Raw genomic sequence first — 12,266 nt, 5'->3', positions numbered from 1 at the left:
TGCAATAGAGGTTACTTCGTTGTTGAAGAGTGCGTTGTGGATCCACTCCATAACTTACTATAAGAGAGTATGCCGATAACCCCAACACCTCCTGCTTCCCATTTTCAGCCACTGATCTCCTAATTTGGTGGAAGAGAGTATGGATGATGGTTTGAAGGGACATGTGACCATGTGAGAATATATGTGAATATGGGTTGTACTCCAAAGTCCAAACTTGACAGATTTTATACCATATTAAGTAGATTGGAATTTTAAGTTATAAAAGAGAAATATAAGGAAATGTTTGGGCAGATGAGTGGTGTGTGACGCGTTCTCTGAACTGTAATTTTCCCATTTTTTCAGTCAAGACAAAGTTAGTTCTCTTACTTGAATTTGACATTGAGATTCTTCTTCAGCCTTCTTCAGCCTTCTCAGCTCTCTCTATTTATTTCTTATTTTTGTTGTCTCTTTGTCCATCTAACAATTCACTCTGTATTATCATTCAGTGAGACTTCTCATAAGATCGGCTTCTCAAAATGGTAGGTCCTTAGCATAGGAGATAGCTCTGGTAAGATGTCGATCTAATAATTGTTACGTATGGTAACATATTTTACAGTTTGTATGAACTGCTATTACTTATCAACTTTTGTGACAATTCTGGTTGAAGTTTCTGGGGGAAGGGGAATACCTCCACATTTGTTGATAAGGGTGAAGGCCTAAGAAAGGTAAAAGGAAATGATTACTATCAAATACTCTTTCTATACATTAGTTTCTTCTTATTTATGAGCTAGCTAGCTAGCTATGTGTTTCACCATTGATTCTTTTTGGCGCCTTACTTGAAGCAGGGAAGAGTAGAATATTATACATATTGTATACACCGTGTCTTTCATGTGTACTAAAGAATTTCTTGATCACCTTGACACTCTTATTTTTTTTATCTCATAACTGGCCAGCGGTTCTCTCCATCCGAAAGTTCACATATTTTACCCTTACTTATACTTTATATCTTTTGTTTCGAAGAATGAATTCACTAATCTTTCCAAAGAAAATTTAACTAAATGCTAGCTTGATGACTCGATGAACAATAGGGTTTTATGCAGTATTCATTTGCTGGTGTGCTTAAAGGAGGTATGCGTTGTATCATTGTATGCCATAGTTGTTTTTATAACTTCACTTACTACTTGACCTACTCAAGAGTTTTGTATTATTCTTATGTTGTATATCGTTGTTTTCATTTCAACACTGTTTATTTTGTTCCATTGTCTTCCCGTTTAAAGTGAACCACAAACAAGTATATGACTATTATCTTCATTGATCGTTAAGAATTGATCCATTTCAATGCTTATCGTTGTATCCTTTTAATTCTAATTTTTGAGTAATTTCTCTGTTGGTTGTGATGGGATTGTGTCAACTTATGGTGGGTAAAGTAACCATGTCGGTCATGGTTAAAATAACTATTGTTGTGCATGTGATAGTGTACGATCTGTAGGAGTATCCATTTGTATATTAGTAAGTGTTTATAGTGCATTGTTTTTTGGCATCCATCAATATTAGCTCCATCTCTAGAAACATTTAAGAAAACTTTTCTGTAAATTGTAATCTTAAATTGCATTCATTATTTTTATTCATATTTTTTGACCAATTTCTCCAAAATCATGCAGATATGAGTCTTAAATTCATGATACCATAAGCTAAAAAAATTGTATGGTGGTGGGGTTTAATTTTAAGGCTGTGACAAGCATTCAAGTCAGTTTGTGGTTGGCAAAATTTCTTTGTCAATGTAGTGTAAACATGGTATGGTGGTGGTGAACCATTCGTTAGGATATCAAGATTCAAGACCAATGAGTCTGCATTTTAGCCTAAAAAAAGAACAACTTTAGGGAGTTTGCTAAAGCTTCTTCATGGTACTACAAAAAGTGTATAGGACGCCATTTGATAACCTCAAAAGAGAATCAGGTCATCTGCTTTGCATCTATAGCTCCTTCGACTATGGCCAAGTTTAAAGCAATGCTCTGAACTTGGACATATCTCTAAACTTGGAAACAACAAATATCTTTTAGAAGGGAGTATCTGAAAAATCAGGCAAGACAAGCCAAGACACAAGCATATCTTATTCCAAATGCCCATTGCTAGAGTTCAAAGAAACAGAGGTAAAATGAATGAACTTCATATGTCTTATTGAATTAAAGTATCCCTGAAGGTTCAGTATGTGTTCACCCTACTTTGAATAATTCTTTCACTCTTTTGGTTTCTCAACGTCAATCTTTAACGTTTTCTTTTTGTGGACTCTTTCTTCTCCACTTAACATTTTTGTGTAAGTCATTATCGTCAATAATAATAAGCTATTTCATTGTGAAAACTCGGGGCTTGCATCAATTGTAATAGAATTTTGCTTAAGATGGAATGCTTTAGTGTGACACCAAACTGCACTATGTTATGGAATAGAGATGATCTTTGGAATTTTAGTAACGACTGAGTACTAATATGAATTGATTTCGGTAAGATGAGTAGCTCATATGACTTTTGTCATATATTTCAATGCATTTGAGGGTATACTTGATATCATATTTGAGATCTTGGAGTCTTGGACATAACTGGATATGATGACCAACTATAAAAAATTAACAGACTTTATTTTGAGTGAGGTAGAGCGCCATATATCTTGGCATCTTGCCGGAAACCATTAATAGCTAGAGCTATATAGAACACTTATACTCTGCTCAAACTCAATTTTATTCTCTTCAATTTTTATTTTTCTGTTGAACTGATAGAGTTTTAGCTTCTCCATTTGGATGCAGATGGATGGCTAGCTAGGTGTGCTATGACAGTTTGTTCAGCAGTTTCATATGGTATATAGCAAGAATCGTTGAATGAATAGTGGTTGTCTTCAATTTTATGAACCAGGTAAGTAGTTTGATCTTTTTATTATGGGCAATGTTTATGTGCAATTTGATTGGAAATATTCGGAAAGAATGGTTTACCAATAGAAATACTTTCTATTTCATTTTAATAATTTGTTTGTTAATGTGGCTGAACATATGTTTTGTTTATTTAATTTGTCTTAATCCGTTTGATACGTTCTTTCGTGCGCAACCTACTTGAGCATAACAAACAAAGTGGTTATAATTTTTGGCGTATGCTGAATTGGTAAATGACCTTAGTGGCTTAGCACCTTATTTATTCTATTTGCAAAACATCATCTTCAATGCACACTGCACCTTCCACACATACATGGTCATACCTTTCTGGCAAGTGAAGACATCTAATGAAGTTCAATCTCTCTGCTCAAGCTATGATCTCTCCGCCCTATCTCTCTATGTTTCTATAAATTTGGTTTTCTTTGTGTATAACTTCAATCTAGAGAAAGCATGTAGAACCTGATATGAGTTCGTGTTATTGCATTGAATGAATCTGACATGTCATTGGCATAGACATTCGCCCAAGTACATCAAACAAAAAACTGATGACGGTTTCATACGGGGTTGTGTAGTAGGAATATGTAGTTGCAAGCCAAGCAAGTTTATTGTAAGAGTAAGACCACCCCCTAACCATAGCATGTAGAAAGTGGGCAAACAAATGAATTAAGGTGATTTGTCTGCTTTCAAACCCTTTGTGTCGTCTTTTACATTAGAATCTCATATGTGAACTTTTATCTCTTAAAGATTGAAGGCCATCAATGGGAATCTTATAAGGAGCTTGCTAACAATGATTAAAAGCCATGGTGATACTTATGAGCAGATCTTGGTATGGGAAGAATATGATTCCTTTGTAAGGGTTCACCTTGCGGTAAAACAAATATATTATATGAGAGAAATAAGTATTAATGTCCATCCCCTTACTTAAATCCTTTAATGGGTAGTCTTTGTTTCATCTTTTTTGGTGGTGGTTTAGGAAGATTTAGTTCAAGAAATCTATATCTTTGGAGACTCGGCTGATTCAAGATACCAGCCATGTAGTCAACTCGACACCCTACTTAAGAGTTTCGTCAAAACGTAATGGACATGGTCTCATTGGTGGTAAGCCAACGGGTTTATTTACGGCGAGGTCTATGGAGCTTTTTTCTTTGAGGTATTTATGCGCACGACGACTTTACCTTTATACTTGGAACAATATTTTCTTTGTGGTTGTTTCACCTTTATTGGAAATTTGGACGTAAGTTAAATGAGTACCATTCTGTTGGCTCATCGATTCAGCACCTTCTTTAAACTGGCATGAGTTGTTGTTTTAGTAGGTTGTTTTGTTTTGCTCATGGTTTACTTCTCGCTGCCATTATAAAAGCATTGATGATTATAAAATTATATTGGTATCTGAATCCTAGTTAAAGGTTGCATTCACACGTTATATGCTGAGATACTCACATTGTTTGATAAAAATGCCTCGCTTTGTAAGTTAATTTCCATCGTTTTTAGGTTAATGTAGAATCCAAATTTTGTTTCTCCCCTTGCATGTGTGTTTGTTTGTCATACCATACATTTATTCTTGGTGTTTAACTTATGATAGCAATTGTTTGAGAAAAATGAGTACCTTATATTTTGGAAACTTTCTCCTTCAAAATATTATGTTATTATTATGTGTTTAATTAGGAGCATTAGTTGGACTGAGGCATGGGAACATGTATAAGGAATGGTGATTACCTTACTACAAGTAGTCTAGGCATCTCAAGGCTATCCTCATCAAATGCAAGGTTCTAGGTTACTACACCGTACACTAACATGATATCGCCATAAGCTTTTCCATTGTTGTTGCCTATTTTGCTGGAGCCCCACAAACATTGCTTCTTATTAGTTTGATTAGAAGTCTTTTCATTCGTGGTCGTTAGTCTTTTCCCATTCTAATATACCACCTTCTCCTGCAGGTTTACCAATTTGGGTATTTTTTCCTTCAATTTCATGCTTTCCCTATTTAATTCAACAACATCCTTCCTTACTACTTGACTCCGCAAACTGCAGGTTGAGAGCAAGATTTGATTGTGCATAATCAAGCTCTTAAGTTAACCAATTCGGGTAAAAAAAAATTCATTATAACTATACATTATGTTTCTTGCAATTATTATTTTTAGGTGAGATTTGGATTTTCTTTGCAAATAGTATGTGATAGATTCTTTCACATGTGAATGTGAAAAATTTCAAATTGGTCTTAGTAATTGTGTATAAGCAAATGGATATATCGGTTGCTAAGAATATGTTTAGTAGTGGATTTGGTGGACTGAAATTGTTATGCCGTGCACTGTATGCTAAATTGATGCTTTTAGTGTCAATAAATCAGTAGGATCAGTAGGATCAATTTTGATTTTCCTATTTTTATATATTCTATTTATCACTCCCATATTCTCCCATACCTTTTTGTTTTGGATGGAATAAAAAGGGTCAAAATGTGTAAATCTTAATTTTCATAGTGCATGTGTAGTTTTTTGTTCTCTAGATGATGTTGCAGAAGCTTGAGTTATCAGAAGTAGACTTGGTCATATTTCTTGGAGATCTCAGTTATCAGCCACACGGTATTTCCTACAAGGAAGCAAATGACTTGGTTTCTGAAAAATGCTTTGATTGGTTAAGAGAAAGAAATTGGCTTACAGCTCTATTCTTCCTTCTTGATGTAAGTTTTAGGGTTTCTTTGCATATATTTGATGAGGTTGTTCATATTATTTGTTTGGATAAAATACTTATCTGGTTAATATTCTCTCACTACACTCTATATACATGTGTGGTTGAATTAAAGTTTTAATAAATAAGATCTTACTATTATGAGCTTATTCAATGTTGGTTGCAATGGTATGAGTGCGGAGAGCCTACTTCCCTTATTGCTGCCAAGTTCCAACATCTGTATTGTTTTTTGTTGAAGCCTTTCCCAGCAACCAAGTCCTAATTTTGAGCTTAAGTGTTACCGCACATGTTGAACTACTGTACTTAAATTCAAAAACCCCATGACAAAATAGCGCTCCATTACAAAAAATAGTAGTTTCACATCCTTGAGTGGATTTTATCCAACCTGAAACAAGTCAATTGTATTTCTAATAAAAATAACATTTGGGGTTTGATAGTAACAAAGAAACAAAATGCAAAGGTACTTACTTGTATATCAAAATGGAATCAAATTGAAGTGAGATGGATTGGAATTCGAGGAAAAATCTTTTACAACCCAGAAACTTATATCTAAGAGTCTGAAAATAAGAAAGGTGGAGAAAGAGAAGACAAAGTGAGGGATTGGGAGGGGGGGGGGGTGTTCATTTTTGCTGTTTGCAAAAGAATGTGGGATACGTAGAGATTGAGAGGAAAGGGAAAGGGAAAGGATTGGTATATTTATGGTAATTAAAGTCTCCATTAAATAACTAAATAAATATAGGCGTACAATTCATATATTCATATATTGCGTGCATTTAGTTTTCCACCTGAATTTACACAAAACTCCTTTGTGAGTGTGTTATAACTTAAGGGTATAAATAGAAATAAAAACTGAAATGATGGAGTAGTCTTTTTTAAAGGCATTGAATAATTTATTTTTATATGTAATCAAGGGTATTTAGTGGTAGAAAAAAGACTGGTCTAATTTAAAGTTACAGGTTAATTATGGTGTACTCTACTAATTGAGATAAAGATGTATTGTTTTGCTAACTTAATAAAGATGACATTGTCTTTGCCTACAACTTTCCATTGCTGTTAGGCGTGCCAGTTTATCAATAGGGAATAGATGCATCTAGGGAAGATTCAACTTTGAAAAGGTTGAATAATAAGTACCGAGTTACCACTTACCAGCATGAGCAACTACCTTGGATTAACTTCCGTTTCTAAAGTAATTTCTTTCAATTTTCCTGAGAAGGTCTTTCAGTTTTATTGGAAAGACAGTAACACCTCATCATTATGACTTCCAAAGACTCGACAAGTTGCAACCAAAGAAACTGAGAACCGTTTTGAAGGTAATAAATCTTTGGAACGGTGGTTTAGTGTTAATTACACGTCTTTTGACCCAAACCTGCTTTAGGTACAACTCCAAGACTCAGAAAGGCGGGTAAAAGACTAAAAAGCTAGTCACTTATGGCATAGTGATACTGACACTTTCCAAAGATTACCAATTATATGGACCTTGGTGGATATAGTGATATACAAGAAACTGTTACATGCAAACAGGATGTGAACTTGCATACTGGCATGCAGCTATGTATGCAGTTGATCACCACAGATAACAACATTCATAGATTACACCATCACCAATTCCCATTCCCTTCCCCACCCCACCCCCGCCATCTAAAATGAACAATATGTTTGTTTCAAAATATCAGTTATATCATACAGTAAGGATGAGTAACATATTCAAGGTTTCAATGATATTCAAGTCAAAATTTGCCACGGCCCTACGTTAATAGAACTCAATGGTCCGGAATGAATTAAAAGAGGAATGATTAGGCCTGATCCCTGATGGACTAAAATTGGGTTCCCATATTTATATTAGGCTTTACAAAGAAACACCTATCTAGCGAAATGAATGAATAACACTTGTGCACTCCAATTCTTTCAGATTTTCAGGAGTGGATGTCATGTATCAGTTACCGAGGAGATACTGGTCCCAGCAGTTTTCCGGGTATTGTAAAATCTGTAGGGATTGCATTTCAGCCCCAATATGTGAAACAAGACTTCAGAGGTGGCATTGCAATCATTACAGAGGATCCAGACCTGCATCATACGACAAGGCATGTTTATTAAGAGGAAATCATTAATTTGATGTAGAGCTTGACAAAGACACTTTAATTGAGATTCTGCAAGACGTAGAACCACCATATAACATGCACTGGTGCGTGATACTCCTAACCATGTGGTTAGCACCTGTTTTCCTATAAACCACTTCAGGGACATCTATAAATGTTGTCAAGTTTGTTGTATAACAGTAGGAAAAAAATGCAGTCGCTAGACTCAATCTAATTGGCGTTGTACGTAGTGGGGTACATAGCAATAAGTCAATTGAATAACTTTTGCAAAGACGAGATGCATGAGCAGGAATTACTTGATAAAAAAATCCTAAACAAGTTCAACTCAGATGAAATTTTTTTGTGAATGGCTGGGAGGCGTTATCTTGAACAAAAGCAAGCCTTCATCAGTACAAGACTACACTTTATTTAACAAGAGTTTTCATTGTCACAAAAACATAAATATGAAAAAATTCTGTGTTTACTAAGTACTGATGGCAAGTCATATCTAATGTTTATTATTACTAGCAAGATGCACGTGCTATGCACGCGATATCAAACAAAACTTACCGAAGAGTGTAAAATTCCAATGCTTTAAATAGATTTAAAAGGCAACCTAAGCTCTAATGTTTTTATGTTATAGAATTCTCAAGGATTCAAAGTATGTTTGCTCCATGAATGAATGATTACTACCTACAAAACAATTTGGCGCAAAAAAATAGATGAGAAACAACTTTAAATTCAAGAAATATGCAGTTATGCACTACACCACCATCTAATATGGCAGTGGAATAAATGTCTTCATACTGGGAAGTTGCTTGGTTGCAATATTCTGAAAATGTGCATAGCACATTCAGATTTCTAAGTTCCTAAATAGTATGCATACCTTCAAGTGTTATATTGCTACACACACAGACAAAATATACAACTTGATTGAAGCAAATATCATATTCTGCTCACTCAATCGATTGTGCATCATCAGGTCATGTGCATAAAGTAAATGACTAAATTTATGGGATATCTCAATAGCTTTGACCAAATTATGTAAGGCTTCACCATCGGTTCCCAAGGAGGGATGAGTTGTAAGATGGGTTGATGTTAGCAGAATTGGCCATGTTACTATGTACTATGTGACTATTTACCAAAGCATGAATCATCCTGGTAAACAGAGAAAATGCCAAACTCCGACAACATTAACATTAAGTGCAAATTATTAATATTCCATTGCAATTTTTTGGGTGCGCCCATTGAATTGATATACCCAATTGTCATATTACAGCACGCACCAATGCAAATGGCCAACAGACCAAGTACTCAATTACTATGGAACTTAAGGTTCTCTCAATGGGCTTCCAACATTATTCTCGCCAACTCGCCAAGGATTGATTAACACGATTTAAAGTTGTGAAGTAACAGTGAGACACTAAACCATTGTACTAAGCATTCAATTAAGCCAAAAAAAAAAAAAAAAAAAGCTTACTATATGATAAATGAATCGCTATTCTCGCACAAATCCACTCGCTCTAGGTTTACATTATGATATAACCAACTGCAACGCTTCCGCAAATATCAAAAACCCATCTCAATAAAACCATACATCCAATATAATAATAACACAAAAAATGGGGGGTGAAGTAAATCAGTAATGGTAACTACATGCCTTCAAGTGTTATATTGCTACTTGTAGGTCATTTTTTTCTTGACTGAGGAGTACGTTGTACGCCAACTTATGCAACGCCATAGCACAAGCCCTTATAGAGTTATAGGTATTTCATGGCTAGTGACACTATCCTTTCCCCCTAGCCCATTCTTGTAAAATGCATAGTATGAATATGTCAGTGTAGCAGAGGCAGCAACTATTATTTTGTTTTATATATTCGCCATTAACAACCTATGGTAATTCAATTGAGTTCCTCGTGTCACCGCAGATCTAGGGGCTACTGGAACTCTGCGTACTGGAGATTCAAGAGGGGTTCATGGAGTAGAATCTATCAGTTCACATGGTTATGAAACGATCAATGCTCCATAACCTATTTAGACTCCCATTAAGAAATAGAGGTAAGGTTTTATAGTCTAACCTATGTAGATATCAAACCTATTTAGACTCCCATTTAGATTTTACGCAAGAGCAAGCATAAGATATTAAATGTATTTCAAAAATAGGCTGTAAAGGTTCTTATGAGAGTAGTTTCCATTACAAATAGCAAGCATAGATCAATATGGGATAGGATGCTATAAAGTAGAACGTTGTATATAAAAGAAGAAAAAAAACAATAGTGAAGCTTAGAAAAATAGTACATATAATAGTGCAAAATTTGTTGCCCCCAAATGGAAGGAAACCTGCAAGGCCGCAATAAAAGTACATTGAATCCAGTAAAGAATCAACATGATCACCACCAAAAGGGTAGTGTTTATTGCAAGCTAAAAAGAGAACTCTGTGAAATTTGAAGAAAAAAATGAATGAAATGTTCCAATCATATTCCAACAATATTAGAAACTTAATAACATTTGCCGGCAAGTAAATATTGATTTTTTTAGTTACTGGTTTACAACACAAACAACAACAATCATATTCCATGGCCAAGAAAAATAATTCCTAATCAAGAAATGAGAAGCGAACAGCCACATCAGATAGAAAACATGAAAAAATATTTCATAATATAATCTAAAAACATAAAGTTTGGGGGAAAAAAATCTGAAAGCCATTTTAGTTCCTACTTCTTAATTCAATCCCAAACCCTAATTTCAAAAACTACATGTTCTAAGCAATACCCAAAACTCAATTTTAGAAACTAAACGTATAAAGCAAATCCCAATTTCAAAAAAGATCTCATCAAATCCCCAAATCGACTTCTTTAAAAAGGATACCAACACGAAGTTAACTGAAACATCTAAAATTCAAGTCAAAGAGATTACAATTACGCACTCTTACATGATTCTTAAATTGGTGGATTACCTTATTACAATCTATGACCAACCCTATTTCATATTAAAAATAACTTTTGAGCAGTGAATTAATCCAAGCACAGATGAATTCATATATATATATATATATATATATATATATATATATATATATATATATATATATATATATATATATATGTTATCAATTCATCAAATAATTAGTACTCAAATGAAACAATCAACCAATCGAGATCTAAAAAAAATAGAAATTTGAAGAATTAATGAATAAAAAGAAATTCGCATGATTTAGAGAATTGAAAGTAACAACCAAACCTAATTTAGATAAATAGACTGATGGTTTTCTTATCCAGATCTTTTAATTTTGGGATAATTTGAGATACCCCCCTGTTTTGCATTTTTTTTAGATACCCCCCTGTTTTCAAATTCATTTGATATCCTACTGATGACACATTTATCCGACACAGTGACGTGGCAGATGATACATGTCTTGTATCATCGTGATATATGTCATGTATCATTGTGTAAGAGGATGATATATGGCATGTATCATCCACCACGTCAATTTCCTATGTAAGTAGGGCCGTATATCAAATGAATTTGAAAACAGGAGGGTATCTAAAAAAAAATGCAAAACAGGGGTATCTCAAATCCCTTTATTTTTTTTAATTATGAGAGAGAGAGAGAGAGGCCAAAATGATGTAAACTTAAAAGAGAGATCGAGATAGGCTCATACCCATAGAACATGTCTGCAATTCTCCATCAGTTGCTTTGCACTTAGATCTGTTATCCTGTACAAATTCCAAATGATTTATTTTAAGTTCAGAATTTAAAAACATCAAACCAAGTGGGTGAAAGTGATAACAACTTGGAATAGCATAATGGTTACCCAAACACACAAAAATCACCCAATAGTCTGAAGATATCTCTTGATTGTAAGTGTTATTCTCTACATGGAGTCTCATTAACAGTAGACTGAAGTTATAAGCAAAACATAAATCTGATAAGTATTCCAAGAGACTTACCCCATTTCGCTTTGCGCAACCTGCACTAGCCACCAGATGACAGTTCCATATCCATGAGTCCTTGACTCCCATCTTCGATGCACCTCCCACCTTAACTTCACGTTCATGAGAACTTTCACTGTCTGCATAATCTACCATTTCGTTCTATAGAACAACAGAAAATAATATAAAAGGATTGTTGTACAGAAAGACTTGGGCAATTGAATGCTATCACTGAGATTTAATATCTGAATGTTGGATATAAATAGGTGGTGACTCTATTCAGTTGGATAATCATACCTTGAAGATAGATAAACTTTGAGGATTACACATTTACACCTCAATTACCTTTGACACTCTCCTTAAGCTCTAAGAGGCTTGGCGCCTCCGGGTTCTTAAGCGTATATATATACACGTTACTGTAGCAATGGTATTGAGAAGTGTTGTAGTAGTGTTATATCGAGGAGGATGATCCGAACCTTAATGATTTTAGTAGCTTGACAAACACTAAGGGAGTAGTTAGAGGGGCTACAGAAAGCAACGCACGACAACCATCAAGCATTTCATTGAGATAAATCAGAAGAAATTGTGAGCATGGTAATAAATAGTACAAAGACTGACAACTCAAATTGACCCCAACATAGAACTTTTCAGTTTTTCCATCTTCAATAGTGGCTGAA

At 34.5% G+C, this 12,266-nt stretch overlaps 1 pseudogene across 1 annotated transcript in view; it reads right to left on the bottom strand.

Annotated features, from left to right (window-relative positions):
- Positions 1-7,246: 7,246 nt before the first annotated feature.
- The window catches only part of LOC147474342 (E3 ubiquitin-protein ligase MIEL1-like), a 30,565-nt pseudogene continuing 25,545 nt past the window's right edge, over positions 7,247-12,266 (bottom strand). The window contains exon 12 of the transcript XR_015208382.1: positions 7,247-7,646. The product of XR_015208382.1 is annotated as an E3 ubiquitin-protein ligase MIEL1-like (transcript). The remainder of the gene's footprint in view (positions 7,647-12,266) is intronic.

This window comes from Coptis chinensis, chromosome 9, assembly GCF_015680905.1.
Source record: "Coptis chinensis isolate HL-2020 chromosome 9, ASM1568090v1, whole genome shotgun sequence".
In the NCBI taxonomy this organism is placed as follows: domain Eukaryota; kingdom Viridiplantae; phylum Streptophyta; class Magnoliopsida; order Ranunculales; family Ranunculaceae; genus Coptis; species Coptis chinensis.
The sequence above is the reverse complement of the archived record's forward strand: the minus strand, read 5'-3'. Positions and strand labels throughout refer to the sequence as shown.